The 12668-nt window shown below is 41.4% G+C and overlaps 1 protein-coding gene across 2 annotated transcripts in view; it reads right to left on the bottom strand.

Annotated features, from left to right (window-relative positions):
- The window catches only part of P2RX5 (purinergic receptor P2X 5), a 40978-nt gene that overhangs the window by 27938 nt on the left and 372 nt on the right, over nt 1–12668 (bottom strand). The window lies entirely within an intron of this gene.

Below are 12668 nucleotides of genomic sequence, written 5' to 3'. Positions count from 1 at the left end.
CATACCAACTTAGAACAACTTAAAATGTTATATTGTGTCTACATGCCAGGAATTATTCAGAGGAGTTTGTAAATCAGATTATACATTTTTACTTTATATATCATAAACAACAAAAATAAGCAAAACTCAGCCTGCAAGTTGGTAACCAAGAAAAACAACAACTTCAAAGATGAACTGGAATAAATAAAGTAAAAGCAGTGAGACCCTTGTGCTGCAGGCCCTCAACTACAGATTCCTCTACAGCAAGGCGAACAGTGTGCAGCACAGTATGGACATCATCAAATATCACCACCAGACTACAAATCAGGGGCAGCAGTGCCTTAGATCAGTGCTCCCCAACCTTTTTATCGCCATGGACCGGTCAACGTTTGATAATTTTACCGCGGCCCGCTGAGGGGGGGACGTTGATTGTTTATATTTTAGATTGTTTTGATTTAATAATTTTAATTTAATTGTATTTAAACATGCCTTCAAAATAAAATACAGTTACACCAAAAAATGAATATAAAGTGATTTAACATTTTAACTCACTAGAACGCTAAATCAATGAGAACCCTGAGCTTGTTTCTTTGCAACGAGACGGTTCCATCTGGGGGTAATACTCATTTTTGCTAATTTGTGGGTTAAATTTGAGTAAACACAATATACACGTACACCAAGCACTGTTAAACATGAGAAAGTACCGGTAAACAGAGAGAAGAGCGATACACACCTTCTCTTTACCAAAGCTACAACTCCACTGCCGCTTGCAGCTGCTCAGCTCCAGACGTCACCTAAAACCGCCCAGATATCACGATATTTTGCGCATGCGCGGTATTGGTGCGGCTTTAGGTGACGTCTCTCAGCTCTCGGTTAACCTCTCGTCCTGGAAAGTCAGACAAACCCGAGAGAAATACACCACAGTAAATAAAATGGAAATAATTAGGGATGTCCCGATACCACTTTTTCAGGAGCAAGTACAAGTACTTCCCCTCATGTACTTGCCGATACCAATTACCGATACTTTTTTAAAAAGGGACAGGTGACTTTAAATGATCCATAGTACATAATACTGCATAATAGTACATAACATGTAGCTGTACTATGGGCCATTTAACCCATTCATGTTAGCAGGTCAGAATTGTAAATCTACTGCAGTGCATTCTATATGTAGCACATATACAGTACATATAGAATACACTGCAGCAGTAGATTCTTCTTGTTCACACAAAACACTAAGCCCCGCCCCATCTTACTCACTGTTGCCTAGATCGCGGTGCCTCACGATTTTCCTCACGCGTGAGGATGTCGTCGGCACTGAGCATGGAGAGGAGTGTCGCTCACAGCTGAGCTCAGCCCCCTCTGCACAGCGTTTCCGACCAACAGCCAGCTGCCGTGTCAAACTCCCCATTGCCGGGCGGTATGAGAGCGCGCACACAAGAACTCCAACCGGACTGCAGGGAGGCGGCGTCGCTGGAACTCGTGACTGATACGCCCCTGCTATCTGATTGGTCTACGCGCTGACAGCGGATCCGTCTCCCTTTAACCAGCGCCGTGGACTCAGGCACAAGGATTTTCCTCACACGCGAGCGCCACCCACCGGAGCAGCAGTGACACGACGCGGCACGGCAAAGATTAAAAAAACACGCAAGCTTCGGGGCTTTGTATCGGGCCATTTTGACAAGTACAAGTACTTGTCAAAATGCCCTGTATCGGTCCCGATACCGATGCTTGTATCGGTATCGGGACATCCCTAGAAATAATTTAATGTTCCTTGGGCGGCCCGGTACCATTTGATCCACGGACCGGTACCGGTCCGCAGCCCGGGGGTTGGGGACCACTGGCTTAGATAATCTCACTCTGCACATATACAGCTGTGGTGGTTAAAGTGACACTAAACTCAGCAGTTATATCTTAAAAATGCATTCACGTACCTTAATTATTAACATAAATGTATCTTATTTGTGTATCACTCAGCTGGAGATCCTCAAATCATCTCTGAATGTCTGCTGACACTGTCCTTCCTTCTGGAGGGTGACTACTTTTGTTCCCCATGGTCCCTGTGTGTGTTGTAAAGTAGTCACCGCTTCAAGCCTTACGCCTGAGACTAGACTACAATCTCATGTTTAGTTTACTACAATGTATTGAGATTGTAGCCCATCACAGGAGTGAGCTTGGAGTGGTAGCTACATTACAACTCACATACAGGGCTATTCACAAAAGGGTGAAGGGTTTGGAGAAGGCAGGAGAAGTGAACAATCTAGATTTGGAAAAATTCAACTCACTTTCCGATTCAGCTATGTTGTCCCAGATTGTTCACTTCTCCTGCCTTCTCCAAACCCGTCACCCTTTTGTGAATAACCCAGTTAGAGACCATGGGGAACAAAAGTAGCCACCCTATAGAAGGAAGGATGGTGTCAGCACCAATTCACAGATGATTTGAGGATCTAGAGCCAAGTGATGCACAAACAAGCTACATTATTGTTAATTGGTAAGGTACTTGGAAGTATTTTTAAGATTTAACTCATGACTTTAGTGTCACTTTAATCTGCAGGAACATAATAAGCCTGCTGCCCTCAATGACAGTGACATTGCTGTTCAGACTTCATTACCATACACTCATGCTGTTTAGATTATGAAGGTATTTCTATAAAATGACTTTGAGTATATGTTATGAGTGGTCTGTCACACCTCCAGTATTCTGGACAATTAATTTGAGTATATGTTATCATGAAGATAAGGTCTGTGCATTCTTTAGTTCATTATTATTTAGTTAATTTATTTATTTTTGGGCCTAATTCTATCAGTGTCGGAATGTATGCTCTATTATCATGTAGGATTCATTATGGAGGCATCTGCTCCAGGTACAGAGAAGTGACAGTATCTTGAAAACATGAATGGAAATGTCTGCAGCAATAGGTTTGTATTGTACTTCAGTTTGTGTATAGAGCTTTGGACAGGAATAAAGCCTCCATTCCTAGGTCCACAGGAGCATTTAGATGTACTTTAGGTTTGAAAAAGCATAAAAGTAATTTCTATTTTATTTTTTTAGCAATGTGCTCATACATCATATGTGACAGTTCCACTTTAATGTCATGTAACTATACCTTCATCAAAGTCTTAGGATCGGCCAAAAATAGACAGACCGATGACAAATCTGCTACTAGAACATGATGTCATAATCAGATTAAAATGTATGTTACTACTCCAGGGAATATAATATATGGAAACTTGTAGTGGGGTTTATGGTGATTACTAGTGTTGTTGTTGTTGCCTGGGTCTGGTGACTAAAGTGATATTAAAGTCAAAATATTATAAGCTATTCCAAATTTTTATTCAATAATATAAGATGGATGCTGATCCTTGATGTTTAAAAGTTTTAGTTTCCTGCAGAAACAGCTGGTCCCCCGAGTACTGGCATTAATATCCTGTAGTAGGGTGGCTCCTTTCCTTTGCAGGGTCCTATGGAGCCACCCTTTTGTGTTCTAGTAAGCTGCATGTGTCTCCACAAACACATAGGCACAGCAAGGCAAGACACACTGCCCTACCACCTGCTTCCCACACCTTCCTCCTCCTTCCTTCCTCCCTCCCTCCTCCTTCCTTCCTTCCTTCCTCCTTTCTTCCTTCTCTCTTTCCCCTTATCCAAACTAGTAGATGGATGACTGCTGGAAACTGCTCTGTCCCTTGTGATCTTGTACGGGACATCATGTTCAGAGAAGCTGAGCTAAGAGAGTTGGAGCTGTTCAGAAACATGATAACTGTAAATGCTAGGGTGAAAATGTACAGAAATACTTTGCTGAGCAATATATATTTATTTGATCTGGATTCACTATTGAAAAAGGTTTGAGCGTTTAATACTTCTTAATCTCTGCCACTTTAAAGTGACCCTGTCATTAGAATGTGAAAAACAAAATGCCTTTTGTTAAGAAGAAAGTTCATACTTAGCTTTTCTGCCACTCGCACTGCCAATCTACAGTACAGTGTATTGCAGAGATACAGCTTTCTGAAGAATCCTCCAAATCAAACACTTCCTGAAATCAGAATTCCTGGTCTCCTGCTGTGATCAGTGGTTCTTTCTGTTGATCCCTGCAATACTATTGTGTCTACTTTGATACAGGAGCTGGTAGGAGAAACCACAGATCGCATCGGGGGACAAGGAATTCAATACTTTCCAAAGTGTCAAATTCTGGAGATTCTTCAGGCGGTTGTATATCTACAATACAGCACAGATTGGCACTGCAGATGGCGGAAAAAATGATAAGTATAAGTATAAACTCTCTGGCCCGCGAGGGGACTGTGAAGCTCGTGGTAATGTCTCAGCCCAGGTTCCATGGGCATGGACACACTGTCCTCATGGCTTCCCCTGAACTGTGATCTTTGTAAAGCTGGTGTTTGCAGGCTGATTTTCATTTTAAAAGCATGGTCAGTGCTTGGAAATGAATAAGATGTTTTCCACATAAAGCTATCACATTGCAATGACTTATTAGTATGGCAAGGAGACAGTGCTTTTCAATAGGAGTTTAGGGGACTGAGCTAAAATCTCCACCGCTACATCCCAGTCTTTGTACTCTCCTGGCTCTGACTACGCATGTGTCTTCCTTGTTGTCTCTACTTTACTCAGCTGTTGAAGGTGCCTAGACAGGGATCCTATTTCTTAGACACTCATTCTCTTTGGGTTGAACGTGTTGATAAGTTATGTGTCATCTCACATGGAAGTGGAAGTTAGCCAGACAGATTAAAGTACATCTGTCACATATGTAGGCTGCCCTTGATGCCATTAACTCTTTCTGAAAATACTCTAATGCTAATGCCTTGACTTCAGTCATTAAGCTTGAACAAGTATAGAAATAACGAATTCTGACTTTTCTCTGACTTTTTTTATGTTGTTGCATGCCAATTCTATGTCTGTGTCATGGTAAGTGTACTTTAAAGTATATCTAAACCCAAGAACAAGTTTACATTTTTCAGATCAAGTACATTTTCTGAAAATACAGAAAACTACCTGTTGATACTGAAATGAAATGCAATATCCTTGTAACATCCTGAACTGAAATCTCAAACAATGATAAGATCCCTTTTACACGGGCTGATCAGGAGAGGATTCACGGATCCTCTCCTTATCACAGCAGTGCGGAGCGGTGAAATGAAAAAATAATTTCACCGCTGTGACATTCTGGTCTGAAAAGACTGCATTTACCAGACCCCCATGCCAGTCTATGGAGAATCGGATGTAAATTGACATGTGTCCATTTACATCAAGTTACCCCTGATCTGGTACGATCAGATCCTTCGAAACGGAACACTGTTCCGGTTTTTTTTCCAGACCCGGCTGGAGTCGGGGGTAACCTTGTGTAAACTTACATTGTGCATCTGATAGGGTCTGCTTTAAAAACTGACAGGCGGACCGGCCATGTAAAAGAGGCCTAATAGGTTTCCAAGCTACACAACTCTTTCTCACTTTGTAATAGAGATGAGGAGAGGGGGCAGTGTTTGTAATGCAAATCAGGAGATCCGCATAGGGTGACAATGCCGATCCCCCATATACTGTATATAGTGCAGTGAGTAAGTGTTGTCACCCTAGGACAGAAATGAGTTACTCGGAGGATCACCATGTGAAAAAGGAAAGAAAAGCCTTACAAAAGAAAAGGAATGCAGTCACCACATCTGAGGACTGCTAAGCTGCAATATATTTAATTTTTGATCCTCCCAGTAGTTAATCCTTTCTTAGGTTTCCTGTGACCAGATGACGATGCTATGCAAAGACTTCTAATGCTGTGGTAGCATTTTTAATCATCCTCTGCATGCTCCCCTAAAGCCAACAGCAACATCACTGGCAGTGGCAGGACACTGCTGTCTCACATATACTTTAAAGTAGAACTATATGCGCAAAGTGACCCAGAGCATACTCCATAATGTGGAATTTTGAACAGCATACTTTCATATTATGGCAGACTTGCATGCAGGCATGCCCCCAAACGTACCCCCTGGTAGACTCACTCCCTAGGTCCACACTTCCCCTTGTTGCTCTTCTTCAAGGTCCAGTGTCTTCCCTTTTCACTCATTGGGCAGACACTAATGATGTAACTCCTGCACACGCACGTTAGATTTACATCTTCCCAACACCTAGCTCAATTCCATGCATCCATGAATCCTGGTAGTGGGCAAGGAGAGTACACGAAGAATACAATGTAATAGCAGACCAGGTAATGCAGTTTTATGGGAGACTTCACTTGCAAAGCCTCAGCTACCAAAAAACGTAGCTTTTTTGTATTTCTTTTCAAGTTTAATTCTGCTTTAAGCTATAGGGCAATTCTATTAAACCACTAGAGCACCAGTAAAACTCTTTGACCTTACTTCTAAAAAATGTGAGAAACATTACAGTTGTACATTAAGGTCTAACTATAGGCAAATAAAAAATGACATAAATGATGCAGCCTGGCAATAACAACACAGCAATGTTTCTTCTTCTGGTTCCCCCCATAACATAGAATAATATAGACTTATTTCTAGGGATGCACCGTTATATCGGCCACCGAACATATCGGCCGAAAATGGCACTTTTGGCAAATGCCGAAAGTGCCATTTTCTGGCCGATATAGTGGTGCAACCATTCTTTCTCTCCACCCCGCTGGGCGCTGCTCTGTGTCCCAGCAGATAGGAGAGAAACTGTCACAGGAGGCCGAGCACTGCAGAAGGAGAGAGCTGTGAGCGGCCGGCATCTCTCCTCCCATACCGCTCAGCCTCCTGTCACAGATCAGAGGAGAGCAGTGTGGGCGGAGACAACCAGTGCTGTCACAGGAGGCTGAGCTCCGCTCGCTCAGCCTCCTGTGACAGCATGTCAGGAAGGACAGCGATCAGTGAATGGGAAGTGATCTACATCACCTCCTGTTCGTTCGTTCATAATTGGGGTTATAGTAGACATACTCTCATTTATAACAGGGGCTGCAGAAAAAGAGATTGAGGGCTCTGTGTCCTCAATCTCTTTTTTCATTTTTTTTTTCAAATTCTTTATTTATAGACAAAAAGGGTGGGGTACAATGCATGGAAGCTCACGCGAAGGCCACATGGTCTCGCAAAATAACAAAACAACGGACAGTGAGACTCATAATACGAACATGGTAACATGTGGTAATATTAGGTCCAGTAATCACATTTGTCCCCGCCCTTAATGCAATTTTTAGGTGAATTAACGTAAAACCAACATCAGGGTGAGCGGTCGGGCCCAACCCCACATTATGGGCGGCCAAGCCAACCACGATCACCCCCAGACAGCACATAAAAGACTAACAGAGACAAACACTGAAACATAGAGCGAAAGTAGAACAAAACTTAGGGAGAAGGGGAAGTAGAATATGAAACCTCTTTTTTCATTTTAAAAGGGAAATATCAGGGGTCTGTTTAGACCCCAAATATTTCCCCTAAAAGTAAAGAAAAAAAAGAAAAAGTATTTAATAAAAATGAATAAATAAAATATGAAAAAATAAAAAGTTTATCAAAAATAAATAAAAATTAAATTGAAAAAAAATTGAAAAAGGTAAAATAAAAAAACATTTTCGGTTTCAACCTGACATTTTTTTTCATTTCGGTTTCGTTTCGGTTTTGAGATTTTCATTTCGGTGCACCTCTACTTATTTCCTGTGGATCCTACCAGTAAATCCATCGTTGTTCCACTTTCTGTAACCATGATGTCTAGCAAAATTGACAGATGGAGGGGTTTAGTGAAACTATATTACACAGTCATTTTTTCTTTTGCCTAAGGTAAGGTTTGCATAAGGTATTTATGGTCAAAAACTAAAAATAAATCTGTATTTCAATATTGAATTTCCATAAGTTCTATCCCACTTCGAATAACCATAGAGATCTAAAAGTTTGTGAACTTATTGAAGAGGCCCATAAGATGTACTTCCTCAATGCACTGACACAATTTTACTCAGCTTACTTTACTGTGAATATGCACTTCTTGTGTCACCACTGTAACTAAGCCTGCCATCTAAACTACAACTCAACGTCTGAACAATGTAACATCATCATTGCTTGCTGGATGCAATGCATTATGGGTATATAGTGTTGAGAAATCAAGGTTGCATCACATCAAGTAGCAGGGAAAGAGATGCAAAGTACACTGGAAATCCAGGAAGTTGATGAAAGTGAAGGGCAGACAGAAGGCAGCACTCACTACATAAAAGGGATTTTTTCAAGTAAGCATTATGCATTATGAAAACAACTCTAGTATGTGTTCCTATTACAGTGCTGATGGTATAAGGGGAAAGTATATGCTGGGACTTTACAACTCCTTTAAAAAAAAAGATAAGCACATGAACGCCATACAGGAAGTGTAATAAATGTGTTTAGCTATGATATGTGTGCCTGGCAGTATAAAGGATTCCCCAAACACTGCACTACCTCACATCCAAATGCACTTAAAATTGAGTGATGCTAATTAATCTGTTACAGGACTCCAACTAATCCCACAAATGACTTAAACAGAGTGTTAAGCCAATGCCATAATTAATTAATCACAAGTTTGATGGTCTCATTTGTTGCTACTGTACAATGACAACTGATACTATCTTCATTCAGCCAACTTATCTGGAGTATTACTTTATCTTAGTACTTTCTCATGATACCCCTCAGCTGTCTGTGGCACCATGGTATGAGAACATTTGGTACAAGCAGTTACTGTCAGAATCTGAAATACTGAAAAGTGCATTAGATGACACAAAGGTCATATGGCCAGTAATCAATGCTAAAACACAAGTGTAATTCTACAATGCTGACTGTTAAATAGGACACCTGTGTTCAGAAATAATTATGGCAAGTTGAAATTCCAGTTGCAGGTGTAACAAAACTAAATGACTGATGATTCAGTGTCATTGAATTTAAAGTCGCTCAGTTGCTTGGTATACTATTAATAACAATATACAAGAGAGGAGCTCAACCCCTTAAGTTGCACTACCTGCTTGACTGAACATTAAAGGAGAACTATGAGATGAGTGATTTCCACTCACCTCATAGTTCTAGCCGACCTGTGACAATGAGACTGTCACAGGTCGGCTCAGTAGATCGGGAGGTGAGCGAACACATACCAGGTTCGCTCACCTCTCGATCCTGTCACGGCTCTCTGCCGTGACAGCAGGAGGGGCTGGATTCCCCTCTCCCCGCTCCGATCTGCCAGCGCTGACTGGCGGAACGGACGGGGGAGGGGGCGGGTACAGCTGGCTCTGCCTCTAGATAGGCAGAGCCAGCTGTCACTCACGCAGCTGGGCGGATCCCGTCATCTACGTCGGGATTCGCTCCGGCGTCTCAGTATACCGCGAGCAGCAGCTCACGGTATACTGCGGCGTCTCAGTATAGCTTGCGGTATACTGAGCCTAGGGTGACGGGAGGACGCTAGTTTGTGTCCTCCCGTTACCCTTAGGAGAACTATGGGGAAAAGCCTTAACCCCATAGTTCTCCCTTAACTATTATTGATGGCTGAATTTTTCTATGAAAAGGTAAAACCACAGGAAAGGGACACATAGCTCCTAACTGTCCCTCATTTCAAGGAAGGGTCTCTCTTTTGCAACCAAATCCCTCTCTCCCTCTTTCCTCCTCAGTTGTCCTCATTTTGGTGGGAGACATAGACCTATATTAAAAATGCAAAATTCAACTATCAAAAGCATTATACAGCACTAAATATTTAATCCAATCTCTAAATAATTGAATTTGCTATTTTGAAAAGTCAGTATAAAAAAAAAGTTGTGATGAAAAAAATGAATCCTTAATCATTGTGTGCTTATTAATTCTTAAAGTTGTGCTTAACTTGGGCGTGGCAGGGATGTGTTATTTGCCTTCATACATAGTACTATGATGTGTCCCTCTTTCCCATGTCAGAAAGTTGGGTTTGATGGGAACACCCTGTTAATAGCACTAATAATATCACACAGCTCTACCATATAGAGAAAGTGCAGATTAGTATTTTGCACTTATTCCATAACATCCATATGGACAAAATATTCACGGGTGAAACTTGTGTCAGCTGGGTGGTATTTTGGTTTATTGTGGCACAAAAGAAGTATTCCTAGCATCCGTGCAACTTCTTACATAAAGCCCAATTAAATGATTCAATGCCTTAAAGTACAACTGTATTTTTTTTTTTTTTTACTTTTTTTTTAGTTGCCTCACCAGCAGCCCAATTCATTCCTATAGGAAAATCCACAACCCTATTCATTCCTCTAGGAAGGCCACACATCAAGAAACCTATTTTTTCAAAGAATGCGGAAGGATAAGACTCCCCCATGGAAAGACGAATAATTTAAAAATTATTATCATACATGCTTCTATGGGGTCCCGATATGTGCGGCTCCCCCTCTGCGGCCCCGCCTCTGCTGTCACGCTGATCCCAAGCTCCGCTGTGCCCGGTGCGAGCCCCGGGCCAGCTTAGTGGCTCTCTGAGAGGGGATTAGAGGGAGGTCGGTTCACGAACTCCCTCCGGTCCCCTCTCCGCTGTCAGAATGCGGAAGTGTTGTATATTAGAGTTTGCGATTTCGCGAGTGCGTGCAATTTTTAAACTTGACATGTTTGGTGTCTATTTACCCGACGCTTCCCCGTCTTTTATATTTTACCAAAAAAGTGGGTAATATTAGTTGTTTTATAACATCATTTTTAAAAAAACTTTTTTTCCGTAATTTCTCCTGAATATAGTAAAAAATAAAACCCGTAGTGGCGATTAAATACCACCATAAGAAAGCTCTATTTGTCCCCAAAAAATGGTATAAAATTCATTTCAGTACAGCGCTGCATGACGGAATAAATGTCAGTCAAAGTACCGCAGCGCTGAATACTGAAAAATGGCCTGGACAGGAAGGGGTATAAACACCTGGTCTTCAAGCGGTTAAATTACTTTACAACCATCGCAAGACTAAGGTCTTGCGATGGTTGTAAAGTGTATGGCGACCTTTAGAGGGGATATCCCCTTGCTTTGACCTCTTGGTCAGTCTCTGGGACATTCCCTATCCAAAACTAAAAAAAATAGCTTTGCATACACTTAGATGATTATGGTGGACTATGGTGGATAGAATCACACTTGTGCATTGCGATAACATGCACCCTTAGGTAATGCAGGTCTGACACTCATACATTACAGTGCAGCACAACGAACTGTAGCACAGTACCGTGCATTGTGGGGTGCTGTATCCAAAAAATGCTACATTTACATTTTCTTGCCTACACTGATGCAGTGGGAGCCCCTTCAAAATGAATGGGCTACCTTATCACACATCTTAACTTCAAAACGGCAAAGTGTTAATGGGCCCCAAGAGTTTTTAAAAAAAGTAGAACCATCCTTCTAAAAGCTGTGTGTTATGTTATGGAGTGGTCCAGTCTCTAACCCCTATCACCAGAAAAAGCAGAGGGATTAGATACAGCTTATATGACTACAGCTGAACAACACATCCAGTACAAAGTCCTAGTGACTATCCCCATAATTCAGTAAGTGTATTTGTCAAATCTTCACTGTCACAGTTACATAGTTACATAGTATTTGAGGTTGAATAAAGACATTAGTCCATCAAGTCCAACCTATTAGGATGCCCCTGTCTTTCTCTATGGGACTACGCAGCCGTACGCCGCCCTGCGTATATCCCATGGTCCATATAGGTTTTGTGTGTCCCGGCTCAGACGCAGATAGGATCCATACTGTCAGCATACGAGTACGGACACCCACACCGGCTCGGACTTGCAGGGTGGGTGAGCGTAGGGCGGCGTACGGCTGCCTAGTCCCATAGAGAAGGACAGGGGCTGCGTAATAATCACATGCAGTACCTGTCCTTCCCGGGAGCTGCCCGATACGGCCGTGCACGCAGCACAGAGCTGTACGTGCCGGCCGTTTCTCGTGTGAATGAGGGCCATGGGTAAATTGCTGCACAATACATACAGCTACAGAGATCACTGGGGGGCTTGTTTTCAGGTAATTTTACAGCTTGTTAAATATATGTAAAAACTAGAATGTCTATTGCCTGGGCACAGGTGCACTTTAAAAACTGCTAATACATTGAAAGATAGACAAGAGGACATCAATGTTTCTCTGGAAACTGGTATAGCAGGAAATCATATAAAATCTACAAAAAAAAAAGTACATTTCTTTGACAGTTATTCATGACAAGCACGTGAGGCTTATGATAACAGCAGTGCTACAATAAATGACTGTTAATGGCATGGAGAGATAAGTACTTCCCTCTCTCAGCTCTGCTGCACTAGAACACAAACTGTACATTGAATACACTGATACAAACATATGACAAGTACCTTTACATTGTTAGCTCTGGTAAGCAGGGCCCTCTTTTTCCCCTTTATATCAACTGTTATTCTAATATAATTGCTTTGTATTCTTCCATATTATTTTTAAGATCTTATTAAGTAATTGGCACTAATAATATTAACCTTATTTTTTGATAATATTAATAAGTATATCGATAAAAAAAGTTTGCAAGTCTAAAAAATACCAAATACATTCTGCTAACAAAAATCATGATACATTAACATAAGATATGTTTAAAATGTAATCTCCCGTAACGTACCACATTGAAATACACTGTTTATTATCTCTAATTGTTAAATTATGGTCACTGAGGCATATTAGCATATCCTAAACCATGATCTCATCCAACGCTATACATGTGTATATATATATATATATATATACTCTATAT

This window comes from Nanorana parkeri, unplaced genomic scaffold (genome assembly GCF_000935625.1).
Source record: "Nanorana parkeri isolate BGI_ZX_2015 unplaced genomic scaffold, ASM93562v1 scaffold293, whole genome shotgun sequence".
Taxonomy (NCBI): domain Eukaryota; kingdom Metazoa; phylum Chordata; class Amphibia; order Anura; family Dicroglossidae; genus Nanorana; species Nanorana parkeri.
This window is presented reverse-complemented; position numbering and strand designations above follow the sequence as displayed.